This window comes from Diadema setosum, chromosome 3, assembly GCF_964275005.1.
Source record: "Diadema setosum chromosome 3, eeDiaSeto1, whole genome shotgun sequence".
Classification (NCBI taxonomy): Eukaryota; Metazoa; Echinodermata; class Echinoidea; order Diadematoida; family Diadematidae; genus Diadema; species Diadema setosum.
The window spans coordinates 11,990,538-12,004,493 of record NC_092687.1 but is presented as its reverse complement, the minus strand read 5'-3'; positions in this window follow the sequence as shown (position 1 = coordinate 12,004,493).

Genomic DNA, 13,956 nt, shown 5'->3' with positions numbered 1-13,956 from the left:
TACGCACTGCATTTTCCAGCTTTGGGGAAATGTGTTCATCGTTTTGATTCCAAATGCCATGTTTATACATATTTACAAGATAACGAATTGAAGGTGTCTGATTTCAACCACTGTATGATAAGGTGAATTTAAATTCGGTTGCCTCTATTTCCACTAGAAAAACCGCTGTTGGTGGGACTGTGTCAGTCAAATGTCGTGGTCCTGTAACTTTGTGAAACCAGTCATTGGATTGTTTCATCATCGTCGAAAAAAACATTTAAAAAGTCATCTTTGGGCAAATAAACCTATTCCCCTCCTTCTGAAGTCATACGGTGTGATATGGGAGTTTCTTTAATGATTTACAAAGGCAAACTGCTTAATTTTGGCCAATCTGGGTTTTATTTCATTTCCGTCTTAGGGTTACTCCTCGTTCATCTTACTTGTACTGGGTTGAAGACAAATAAAACGCACTCACTAGTTCAACCTTTACTGTTTTGTTCACCTTCCGAAGTATTTAGGAACATCTCTCAGGAGAAATACAAATGACAACTATCAATAGTTGGTTAAATTTGCCCGTTTTTGGGTGTCTGACGTAAACAACGCTGTTAGTTCCGAATAATGTGTAAAAATTAAAATTTAAAACATCCCATTGTTGTGGCGATTTTCTGATAAAGGAGATTCGCAAGTAATAAGAAATAAAGATGATAAATTGCGCATGACAGAACGACTTAATGTCTACTTCCTATTGAATATAGAGTGTTGATACACCAGAGATTGGTTCAAAATAAGTGTGACATGTCAACGCATAGACGATGCACATTAGCATGGCGACATTTGGCAGCTCTTTCTTCGGGTAAATCGTTATCTTTTTGGATGCATATTCCAACAAAAAAGCAGCTTTGTCGAATTGTTGCTTACCTTGTTGCACAAGTGTCCCAGTCAGGGGCTTCATTCCAGTGCGATTTCATTTTGACAAGTTCATCCGGTCATTCTAGGATATAATATCGTAGGTTGTCTGCTGAGCAGCCAGACAGTTTCTGCCTGCAAGGCTGCGCTCCACCGGGATGATGATTGACGTGAATCGGTCTTCATTTCTGGTATGCAGAAGTCCTCCTAATAAACGATGTTCATGTATATCCTTTCATGAATATCTTCTGTGTATTTTACCCATCATTTAATGACAGAAACGCTAAAGACGAACTCGTAGGACTGAAATGAAGGAAGGCTGTATGATATGTGTGGCAGAGTTGACTTCCGTCTTATGCCAGAGTACAATGTTATCATCCGGAAGAATTTGGGACCTTGGCATTGCATGAATCACATCCGGGGTTTTCGTTGTTGTTTTTTTTTTTTCCTTATCAGTCATATCAGTTCTCGACACTGAGTTTGGAATTGATGTCGTGCGGATCGAAAATTAAACAGAAAAGGCCGATAAGCTTTGTTGCATTTGTACGTTTTTGTGGTGTGTGTGTGTGTGTGTGTGTGTGTGTTGCTTTGGGTTTGCATGAAATGATAAACTGCACTTCATACCTTGCTCTTATAAAGGAAAATTCATAGTTCAATTAATGCACTATAATGGTGTAATTATTCTTGCGTCTATTGGCATGACACTGTCTTAGAACGTGTGTTTATAATATACAATCCTAAGTTCATAGTTTTATTTTGATTACAATATAATTTGAATGAAAAGTGTGATTACCGAACGAGTTACCTGCATTCATATACATTTGACATATTTGCGAATAAAGTTTCCAAACAGAATAGAAAATGCCGCTTCATTTAAGCATAACTTTTAGTATATTCTTTGATATGTATCAAGTAAGGTATGACTTGTTTATTGTTTGTTTGTGCGCTTGCTTTTTTGTTATTGTTTTTTTTTTTTGCTCTATCTGATGATGGTCTGACTTTAAGATAAGAAAATGAACTGGCCGTTAATTATCATATACATGTAGATGCTATAGATGCTATAGATATTACTGATATTATACTATTATTATTCTCAACTTTCTATATACTTGTTATACGGTAACAGTAACTTTAACAATCATTAGTTTTGTATATATATATATGAAGAGTTTGGTTGCAAAACCCCATAAGTCCATTTTTGCCAAATGGAGATATTTGCGATTAAAGGTCAAGAAAAATAAAGAGAATAATAAGAAAAAATTTGCTTCTCTTGACCATAACTTCAGAAGTAAACCTTTATATGTAGTGACCAATATATCAGTTCAAAGATATTATTTTGTACTTTATGATAGAGACCGTACTTCAAAATCTTCAAAAATGGACTTATCGGTTTTTGCAAACAAACTCTTCATACATATATATATATATATATATGTGACTCTGCACCTCAAAACAAACAAAAAGTCGCCAGACATGAATTTTTAGTTAAGACCATATTCTGAAAGAGCAGACTTTAAGCTTTAAAATGATGTATAAGTCAAATCAAATGGACTCTCCTAACCTACCTAGATATTGGAAAGAAAGCACAAACTCAGGAAAAGTGTAAACTGAGAAAAGAGGCTCTGTAGTACAGTGTCTATTCAAGCGTTTAATCTTTACCAAACCGTGCTGGCTGTGCAATGAATGGGACAAAAAACAGGAAGTAAACCACCAGAGTAACAACAATGAAGGGATTATCAGATTAAACTGAAATTAAGCATGCCTCATTAACACATTCTGTCCGTAATTAATGCCAACTTTCAAAGCAGTAGCACTATCCTTTCAAAAGTTATTGGAGTTGAAAATGAAGAGTGTGGACAAGGTTTTTCAGAAATGAAAAAGAGATTCTAAAGACACACATAATCACACTATTTTACCAACGATGTTCGAGATAAACTGCTAAAAAACACACTTTCCTGCCCGTTTTATGATACCAAATTTTAGCATAATGTAAAAGAAGACCCGCTCTTTCAGAAAATATGGAAAAGTCGAGTTTGGCTAGGTTGACCCATTTCACTTACTTTCAGTCCTCACGCAAAATCAGTGTGTGCGACTTTATGTTCGTTTTGAGGTGCACGGTCACATATATATATGTATATATATATATATATATATATATATATATATATATATATATATATAATATATATATGATATATACATAAATAATACTATTATGTGTGTGCTTGTGTATGTGTCAATTAATGTAAGTTCCAATACGTAGGGCTGATGGTGTGTCAATTGTAGCTCAGAAATAGGGCTGGCAAAAGTAAGGACTGAAAGAATGTTTCACAATACGGAAAGGGAAGGTCGGAGGGTTTCTTCTTCTTTACTTTTCTTTTCTTTTTTTTTTCCGTTTCATTTCACTGCTACCAGGGCAGTAATCCCTTCCAGATCTGGAGGAGGGATCTCCCCTCGTCATCTGACGTCACAAGCCGGAAGACAACTAATATACCTTGGTAAAGTTCCAAGAATAGGTTGGCATGGATGAGGGCAGAAAATGGTAACAAAATTGTGACATTTATGGTGAAATAGCGTTAAAACTTTTAGAGATTTTCTAATCAAAATATGTTTTCGGGGAAATGAATGTCTATATCGACACAATGACAAAATTGTGTAAGGCTGACGCTTCATTCAGTTTCATCTTCAGACCCTCTATAATCATATTGAAGCAGCCTATTCACAGAACTGGTTGTCTGCACGCCATTTGTTATCCTAACGCCATTCAGATACCAGACTGCGTCTTCAGCTCCATACACATCTTCGCCTGTGCACACAGCTGTAACTTCCTGGTCTGGTGTTAGAGGACTTGGCACCTCTAATGTCACACTGGTCCCGCCTGCATGAACAATATGAAAACAGCATCAGAAATTAGTGGAGCAAATAATATTGGAAATGATGTTACAATATCATTCTTATTTGAATTTATAATTTACATTACAAAATTATGAAATGTTCTACACAACATTCATTGCATTTACCGACGAATATGTCGTTTCACGATTATAAGACAATATACATCATACCAATCTATTTTTTTTTCATTATACACATCTAAATCTTCCTCTTTCTATGTCTATTATAATGTATTGGATTTCAAATTTTCCTAGCAAAATCCAGCGAAATCTAACTTAAATTTGAACACGTTACAAGATGAAGACATAACAATTTTAAATCAATTTATTTTTCATCAAACATTAATGGAATCATTATGGTACGTTGTACAAGGAGACTGCAATATGTGCATTATGTCAATTGCTTACCAGCATTGTGAATGGCGAAGGAAAACATTCCAAGAAAGAATAACATTCTCCGGTCAGTCATCATCTCCACCATTCGTTAATACCCGTCAATCTAAAAAAAAAAAAAAAAAAACACAATGAAGAATATATTATTTTATTGTCAGTAAATCAGCAATGATAATTAATGGTAAATTGATGGCATCTAGTCTGCGTAATAAGAACCAAACAACTTAAACATTAATCGAAAGGTAGAAGTGATGACATACAAAAATATAATTTCTTTGCAAGAAAGGAAACATGAGTAATTCACCTTAATCACCTTAAGGTACGAGATTGTTGTAATGAAGATGCTGAAGGAAATTAGTCGATGTTCCAATTCGTATGTTATGGTCACCTTGGCACTAATGACCGACAGGATAGGACAGCATGCTTTAAATAAGCCGACGTGCAAGGGTGTGTATATGTATCCTATCCATCAAGAGAATAGCTGCTTCACGCAGTGGTGCGTTGTATCAATCCGCGCCAGACTTCTCTCCGGACTTATTCCTGATCACCTACCCTATGAATATTCGTAGCAGAACCAAAAGCTGTGTATATATTCACTACAAAAATAAAGCCAGATGATGTAGAGCAACACTGTTTTTATTTGTGTCCCTTTTTTTTTTCCTTTCTATTTCTAAAATGCGCGGGATTTTATCTTACAGTGTTGTACACGTCTTTCTTCAAGACGGTTGGTGTACATACTAAACCGTGGTGTCATTGATACATCCTGGTTTCAAATAGAACGCGATGAAACTGGCTGCTTAGGTGTCATTTCCGTCTATGCATTTCAACCTAATCAACACACTCTCTGACACATACACTCTTTAATTATGTTTGTTAGCAGAATTTCGTTTGATGGCACCATCTCTTTTTTTTTCAAAACGAAGTGAGGACAAACATTTACCTTGATCAACATGACGAAACTCATAAAAATTTCGTCCAAGGCAGCACCAAAATAGACAAATGAAAGGACAGTGTACACAAACCCCTGTACTAGACTACATTTTTCCAAAACAAATATGTATATATATATATATATATATGACCGTGCATCACAAAACAAGCAAAAAGTCGCACCCCTGATTTTACCTGACGACTAAAGAAAGGTGAAACGGGTCAACCAAGTCATTTTGAGTTTTCCATATTTTCTGAAAGAGGTACTCTTCATTTACATTATTCTTCAGTTTGGTATCATAAAGTGAATGGGAAAATGGATTTTCAGCAGTTTTTCTACAACCTCTTTTTTGGTAGAGTGCTGTGATCAGGTTTTTCTTAGATGCCCCTTTTCATTTTCTGAAAATCCTTTGCACGCTCTTCACTTTCAACTCTAATAACTTTTGAAAGGATAGTGCTACTGCTTTAAAAGTTGTCATTTATCATGGACAGAATGTGTTGATAGAGCATGCTTAATTTCACCTTAATTTTATAATTCCTTTACTGTTACTGCTACAGTGATTAGCATCATGATTTTTGTCCCATTAATGGCACAGGTAGCACGGCTTATTAAAGGTTAAGAGCTTAAATAGACCCTGTACTTCAGAGCGTCGTTTCTCAGTTTAAACGTTACCAGAGTGTGTGCTTTCTTTCCAATATTTATATAGATTAGGAAAATCTATTTGAATTGAGTTATACATCATTTTAAAGCTTAGAGTCTGCTCTTTCAGAATCTGCCCTTCATTAATCCCTGTCTGGCGACTGTTATGATGGTTTTGTGGTGCAGGGTCACATATAATACCTAAATTGGTCGAACGATGTTTTTGAAACATCAAAATCATTACCCATGTCCCTAAATCCACTCTATAACCATACCTCATTCTACCCACCTAAAACTCATCGCTGTCCACATCTTCACACATACTCACACACTCACACACGCACATCCTATGATTATTCTTTATTTGAATTGCCTTCAATATCAGCTTCATTTTCACAATGAAACCAGTACGAACAAAATAAATAGCTGTAGCAGATTTTTCTCACATGAACCCGGCGAGTGCGGCTTAATCACATTGTTCTTCATTAACATACAATTATTCATTTTGGGTATCATACCATTAACACAAACGTGATATCAAATTCTATACATATGTCATAATACACACACAAACACACGCAGATTTACACACAATTCTAGATTACATTTCCCTTTTTAAGACGTTTACTGAAAAAAAGAAGAAGAAAGGATATGGCATGATAGGTTTCATGTTTCGTTTAAAGAGAAATGTGTATAAACGCAAGCCTGGTCTCGTATGTAGCTGGTGTTTGTTGGTTTGAAGGGAGATCAGATGGCAACGCATAATTAGTATCGAAAGCTCGTTTCCTGTAATTATAACACATTAGCAACACGTCTCTTCGTGTTTACTCAGAAAGCAACAATGTTAGGGCTAGTGTGGTTAGCACTGTAATCAGATTCGTTTTGTATGTGTGATGAGTCTATCAACTTCCTCGTATACAAGCTATCTGACACTGTCTATAAGGATGATTCTTCATCTATTTGAAAACTGACATAGAGGGCGATATATTTCCACGTCAAATTCCATGCCATGAAGATAGGTGTCGTTGACCAAAGGCAGGTTTGCATAAATGTATTGTGATAGTATAAATCATACCTGAAAATCAAACAATGACATAAACGTATCCAGCATCTTCGAATGATATCTTGTAGTACTATTTCAAAGACACACATTCTGGATGACATCGTCGACTTAACATCTCTCGAATAACCCAACAAGCTTTGATGTCCTTCTCCCGTCTCTTTATATCTTACTCTTTCTCTTTTTGATGTCTTCCCCTAATATTAATCGTGTCTGTTATTAAGAGATTCTCTATTCACAGAATTCAAACTACATCGCCTATCAAGTAATCCACCCCCCCCCCCATCCTCACATAGAGATTTTGCAGATTAGGAAAAAAAAATCCATGATATGCAATATATAGTTATCAGAGGTTAGCCTTAGATTAGGTACTTAGTTTCATTTTCAAGAAATAGTTTTTTTATACAATTTTCTTTGGGATGATTGTTTTATCTAAAGAACATTTTGCTACATGCAACCGTTAGGAATGGTGGAGGTCCATTCTGTAATCAAAAGAAACTCAGCAACTACAACACTGTCTCTATCATAGAAATCAGTCACTGTCTCACGCAGATACCTTCACTGGTAGATAAATTGACGATAGATGGCGCCATTGTTGATGAAGAACATCGCTTGGCTCACTAAATTTCAAACAGGTCACACTGATTGTTGTTTTGACTGACGTGTGCGAGTCAACCGTCGATCCCTATTTCGTAAGGTAATCTCCTTGACATTACCTGGAGTTTTGAACCTTGCAGGGAGTTGGTATAGAATGAATGATGATTATTTTCATTACCTGCTTGTCTGCGTTGGGCTTCATACAGCACAACAATACATCAAGGAATATGATCTGGCATTTTACTGGCTTTAATGTCCCATGGTCTAAACCGTTCGTCTACAGAATTTGGATAGTTTGTTAGTATTCAAACGCCGAAGACCTGCGCAGTCCTGCAGAACAGATCCTTCATTTTCCCCTCTTTTTTTTTTTCTTTATTTGCCATTCTTCTTGGAATCAATAAACCCGGACGAAAAAAAAGTAGAATGTCATATAAAATTAATGCCAGAGTAAACGTACGTTGGGAATGTGAGTGCATAATTTTGGGTTAGTACTCGACATTTGATTTTTTTGTTTTTTGTTTTAGATTAATAATTGGCTCATGCATAAAAAAAAAAATATATATATATTTCTGCGTACATATTATGCACCTGACAACATAGAGAAGTACAATTTTCATTCATTTTCAGTCAAATGTCCCTGTTTTTTCATACACTAAACAATAATATTGTCAATGCATTTCTTAATCCTTACGATGGAGCATAATATGACATCTCTGCGGATAAGAGCATGGGTAGACAGGAGAGATTCTGGATTGTTCCCCTTTCACTTAAATCCCCTCCTGGTTGGACCTCAACTGGTCTGTCAATGATAGGGTTACAGGGATAATTCTGGGTGTGTTCGAGCGCAGTTTTCTAAAGCGTACCTAACCTTGCCGCTCGGCACTGGCACGTCGGGTACGGGAGGGTAGGTAGGATGTAGACCGTAGTACTCTGACGAATCCTCCTTTTGAAGGATTTTTTTTTTTTTGAAAGTAGTCAAAGCGCCCTCTGTGGTCATTAAGTGACATCTGAGTTTTAACCCTGTCGTCGTATACCTATTATTTAAGCGAATGTTCCTCAAGGAGGGGTTGCCAAACACCATGATTTTCATGTTCTCTGTGTTCTAATCATGTTTGTCATTTTCTTTGCTAATGAATAATATCTATTCATTTTTTTTTTCTATCCATCATGTACGGCAAAGACAGTGCGTTCGTTCTATCAATGGTCACAGTAATCTCGTTCTTAGAATACCATGATGCTATCAGACAGAATTGATAAATCTTCTGAAGTGTTGAAATAATCATGACGTTACAGTGACGGCTCTAGATTGAAAGTTCAAAGTAATGTTGCTTTGTATAGTATTGAAGTAATAATCATTTTGACGGCTGTAATATTCATGTACATTATTTGTAAGTACACACTAAGAAATACGGGTTCAAATTTGAACCCCCAAATTGTCACTATACGACCAATCACCCTATAGGGTACAGCACTGCTCCCAAATGAACAATTTGCACCCTTGAATTTTGAGCCTGCAGGGGTGCAAATTTGCACCCTCAGTTTTGTGCTAATCAAGGGTGCAAACGTGCACCATAAACATTAATACATTGTGAATTGAAACTTTGGACCACAAGTACCAAGGTTTTACTCGTGAGATCAAAATTACGTTCTGATGGATATGTCTGCATCTTTGTAGGAACGAATATAAGTTTCACGATATTTAAATTTCTACTTACATAATGAAAGTTGCAATTGTGCACCCCAGGGTGCAGCTATAGGGACAAATAGTGTGCAAATTTGAAACTTTATTTTGTTAGTGTGTAAATGTTATTTTAAAAAGGAATGAATACAGTATGTTTTGATGAAATAAGTATAGACAATAACTGTTTCAATTGAAACTTAAGATAACAAAAAAAAATGTTGGGACACTTATACAACTGTCAAGGCTTTAATTATTGTAGATAATAGGCACCTATATCATAGGTTTGCCCGGTTAATTTCATACTTTGGCCATTCCAATTCATAAATGTGCATTCAAATTCACACATCGCAAGCACGCGAAACTATTCGGGCATTCAGATTCAGAATCCGAGCGATGAATTTCATATATAAGGGCCCGAATTCACGAAGGTGGTACAAATCAAAACATGGTTTAAACCATGGACAAAAATCATGGAGCGCCAAGTGTCGCATGGAATATTTCGTTACGAAATCAGTCATTTCGTTGATGAAATGATTATTTTGTAACAAAATGACAACATTTTGTAACTAAATAAGCATTTCGTCCACGAAATGATAATTTCGTTAACGAAACGGTCATTTTGTAGACGAAATGACCAATTTAGTAACGAAATATTCCGTGCGACACTTGGCGCTCCATGGTTTTTGTCCATGGTTTAAACCATGGTTTCATTTGTACCACCTTCGTGAATTCGGGCCAAGAGGTCTATTTTCGTTTCCGTCAGGTCAAATTCACGCTTGAGCGTTCAATTTCCAAATGCAAGTATTGCATTTCTTACTCCTGCTTTCAAATTCACGGCATGATCCCGATAAACCTGTTTGGGCGTTCAATTTCATTTTAAGATGATTAACTCCTACTTCGTGCAATCAATTTAATGAAGGAAACAGAATATATAAATTCGTATATATATTCTTTAATGGGGTTATAGGGTGAGGACGGGGCAGTAAGGGGTGAAAACTTTCTTATAACACACGCAAAGATGTGTGCACAACCCAGGTTTTAATATGCATTAAATTATGTTAAATGCTTCTGCATTGTTCTAGGCTGATTGTATTCTTGGTTTCTCATTTCAAGAAATTTTAAATCATTAGGTCCAATCAGCAGTGAGTGCATTCAACAAATACAACGATAATGATTTATTTAAACGTACTCCTCCATGACACATCATGTACTAAACAATCCCAACGCCAACCACGCAATGCATCTATGATATTACTTGATGTGAGGCTATCTTCGTGGTCCAAGTCTACCCATGAAGATGGTCCCCTGCATTTCCAATTTCATATGTCATCATATATATACTCTTTACAATATCGTATCGTAACAACCGTGACTGAAATATTGACCTGTAACAAATTTCATCAGTGAATAATAATGAATAAAGTCTATGTTAATTTCTTAGCAGTCATACCTTACCAAAACTTGTTTCAGCAAATGCTTGTAAAAAATAACAACAGCAGACATTGTTGTATATAGGTTGCGTAATGGAAGTAATTTATAATAAGGAAAGCAGATTTAACGATTCGAGTACAGAGTTTACGGTGGACATGAGTCATTATAACGTTACAAAAGACATTGCAGATACACTCTATAACTAAACGAAATACTAAGATATCTTTAAATATCTTTAGATATCTTTAATAACATCTCCATGTGATAAGTGGTGTGTGTATAGCGAATGTGCGTATGTGTGCTTCTTTGTTTAATACTATGTTTATCTAATAAACCATTTGTTTCGGTTATACTTCCCAAATCAGTGGTCTTGAATATGCGAACGCGGACCAGTCATTATATAAGTGCTTTACAAGGTTGTTCTTGTAATTTCAACCTTACAACAATTATACTGTCAATGAAACAGGATATATGATGCAATGTCGGACCTAAAATTTACACTTTGAATTAATTTAACAACAAGAGGTTGACAATGGCGCATAAAATGAATTCCTGGGTAGATGTTATGCAATTTTGAACGCTAGTTTTTGCATTGATTAATAATCCAGAATAAAAACTTAATAGATATATGTGACCGTGCATCACAAAACGAAAAAAGGTGGCACCCCTTGAGTTTACGTGAGGACTCAAAAAAAGGTGAAACGGGTCAACTAGGTCAATATTGAGTTTTTCATATTTTCTGAAAGAATAACCCATCTTCTACATTATTCTTAAGTTTGCGAACATGAAATAAATGGGAAAGTGCATTTTCAGCAGTTTTTCTATAACTCTTTTTTCTAAAGTAGTGATATCAGGTATGTCTCAGAGGCCCCTTTTACTTCTTGAAAACCCTTTGCACACTCTTCACTTTCAAGTTTGATAACCTTTGAAGGGATAAGGCTACTGCTTTGAAAGGTTGCATTAATCATGGACAGAATGTGTTAATAGAGCTTGCTCAATTTCAATTTAATCTGATAATCCCTTCATTGTTGTTGTCTAATAGTCAGGTCGCTTAATGTCAAAATTTGGGCTTACCGTTACAGAGCGGATAAAAGCACCAAATTTGGAGAGGTGATCCCTTAGGACCTAGTCATTGATATTAGAGTAGGAGCCCTCTGGAATTTTTCGATTTTTAGGGTGAAAAAGCTGAATTTTGATATTTCTTTATAATGTAATATAATATACTGTATTGCGTAAGTAATAGTCAGGTCGCTTAGCGAAATTACCATTACACGGCAGATACAAGCATCAACTTCTTTTTTCACACGGATTCCTTGAGGACTAGTAAACAGTATTAGAGTAGGAGCCCTCCGGGATTTTGGTAGAAAAACACTAAAAATATCAAATTTCAAAATGGCCGACACTTAATTGGCAAAACCTTAACTTTTCATGTAATATGGGAGATACGATGACAATATATTACATTAGTTTTTGTATTTTTGGTTTGCTTTAGAACCTTGGCTTTAACATTGCGTTAGGAGCATTATATTCTTGTATAATGTAAAGTCTCTGAACTGCTGGGGGAGGGGTAGGGCAAAATGGGCGGAACCCCCCCCCCCCCTTTATATAAACAAAATGGTTGTTCGCTTATTCTTTTGCGTGTTTTTTTTTTTCTCGTTTTGCTCATACGCTGGGGATAAAAACATAAAATTTGGCGTTCCTTGAGGACTAGGAAACAATATTAGACTAAACACACACACACACACACACACGCACACACACACACAAGATCAAATTTCAAAATGGCCGACACTTCACTTTTCATGTGACATTACTTATAGATAGGTGATACGATGACATAGACATATCTTTATTTTGGGTTTGGCTTAAAACCTGAATTTGGACATTGCGGTAGGAGCATTGTTTATAGTCTTGCGTAATGTAAAGTCTCTGAACGGCTGGGGGGAAGGGTAGGGCAAAGGGGGCGGCCCTCAACTTAAAAAGTGGTGGTTCGCTTGTTCTGTTGCGTACTTTATTATCGTCTTGCTTTATACACGGCGGATAAAAGCATCAAATTTGGCGCACGGATTCCTCATAGTAAGAGTATAGCCTGCAATTTTTAAGGAATACACACACACACACACACACACACACACACGAAATCAAATTCCAAAATAAATCAATTCACAACAGATCTAAACTTATATGTTATCACATTCCCTTGGTCAGGTTGCTTAGTGGCAACATTTGGGCTTACCGTTAGTTAGAGCGGATAAAAGCACCAAATTTGGAAAGGTGATCTCCTATAGGACCTACTCATTGATATTAGAATAGGAGCTCTCTAGAATTTTCGGATTTTTAGCGTGAAAATGCTGAATTTTAATATTTCATTATAATATGATATATATACTGTATTGCGTAAGTATATAAGGGAATGTGATAACATATAAGTTCAGATCTGTTGTGAATTGATTTATTTGTCATGGAACTGAAAACATAAAACCAAACATGAGACCACGATTAACATCAAAGTATCTGAAACATGGAGTTGGTAGAACTAATTACTGATCAAATATTATATACATATATTATATACTAATCAAATATAATGTATACAGTTTAAACAGACAGAAGATAGTTTCTAAAATAAACAGTTTTCCTACTCAGTGGCGGATCTGGGCGCATGGAGGCGCACCGGGCAAACCCCTTCTATTCTTTGTTAAAACAAAGAAATAAAAAGAAAAGATGGAGGGGGAGGCATGCGCCCCTTTAATTTTGTAAAGGCGCCCTCCCCCTCACGGAATTCCTGGATCCACCCCTGCTACACCCATGCTCTGAGACTCATTTTACACTGAAACAATTGTTCAGTGCAGTAAGATTTATTTGTGGATACAGTGCACTCCCGTTATGACGAACGCGGTAAGAATTTTCGTAACAACTAAGTAAAAATCAGGTCCCAAAACTCTCATCTTTTGCCCTTATACTTCTCCCCCAGTATACACAAGAATATAATGCTCTTAACGCAATGTTAAAGCCAAGGTTCTAAAGCAAACCAAAAATACAAAAACAAATGTAATATACTGTTATCGTATCACCCATATGACATGAAAAGTGAAGGTTTTGCCAATTAAGTGTCGGCCATTTTGAAATGTAATCTTTTTAGTTTATTTCTACAAAGATCCAGGAGGGCTCCTACTCTAATATATTGTTTAATAGTCCTCAAGGAATCCGTGTGAAAAAAAAATGACACTTTTATCCGCCGTGTAATGGTAATTTCACTAGCGACCTGACTATTACTTACGCAATACAGTACATCATATTATAAAGAAATATCAAAATTCAGCTTTTTCACCCTATAAATCGAAAAGTTCCAGAGAGCTCCTACTCTAATATTGTTTAATAGTCCTAAGGAATCCGTGTGAAATAAAACTATGCTTTTATCGGCCGTGTAATGGTAATCTCACTA